The sequence below is a fragment of the Otolemur garnettii genome, unplaced genomic scaffold (assembly GCF_000181295.1).
Source record: "Otolemur garnettii isolate 467f Iridium unplaced genomic scaffold, OtoGar3 scaffold00156, whole genome shotgun sequence".
Taxonomy (NCBI): domain Eukaryota; kingdom Metazoa; phylum Chordata; class Mammalia; order Primates; family Galagidae; genus Otolemur; species Otolemur garnettii.
The window spans coordinates 2,703,451-2,703,982 of NW_003852551.1; the positions used below are offsets into that span (position 1 = coordinate 2,703,451).

At 50.4% G+C, this 532-nt stretch overlaps 1 protein-coding gene across 1 annotated transcript in view; it reads left to right on the forward strand.

The window, feature by feature from the left end:
* The window catches only part of RPS6KA1 (ribosomal protein S6 kinase A1), a 40,770-nt gene that overhangs the window by 11,762 nt on the left and 28,476 nt on the right, over positions 1–532 (forward strand). The gene's annotated exons all lie outside the window — the stretch shown is intronic.

Below are 532 nucleotides of genomic sequence, written 5' to 3' on the forward strand. Positions count from 1 at the left end.
CTCAAACTCTTGGGCTTAAGCGATTCTCTTGCCTTAGCCTCCCAAGGCAACTAGGACTAAAGGCACCTGCCACAGTGCCCAGCTATTTTTTTGTTGCAGTTGTCATTGTTGTTTTAGCTGGCCCAGGCTGAGTTCGAACCTACCAGCATCGGTGTATGTGCGGCAGGTGCCATACCAACTAAGTCATGGGTGCCGCCAGTTGCCTTCTTTTTTTTTTTTTTTGAGACAGAGTCTTGCTATGTTGCTCTTGATAGAGTGCTGTCGCGTCATAGCTCACAGCAACCTCAAACTCTTGGACTTAAGCAATTCTCTTGCCTCAGCCCCCTAAGTAGCTGAGACTACAGGCGCCCACCACAGTGCCCAGCTATTTTTGGTTGTAGTTATCATTGTTATTTAGCAGGCCCAGGCTGGGCTTGAACCCGCCAGCCTTGGTCTATGTGGCTGACGCTGTAACCACTGTTCCACGGGTGCTGAGCCAGCTGCCTTCTTTTTTATGAGACAGGGTCTCTCTGTCACCCAGGCTGTCTCTCTG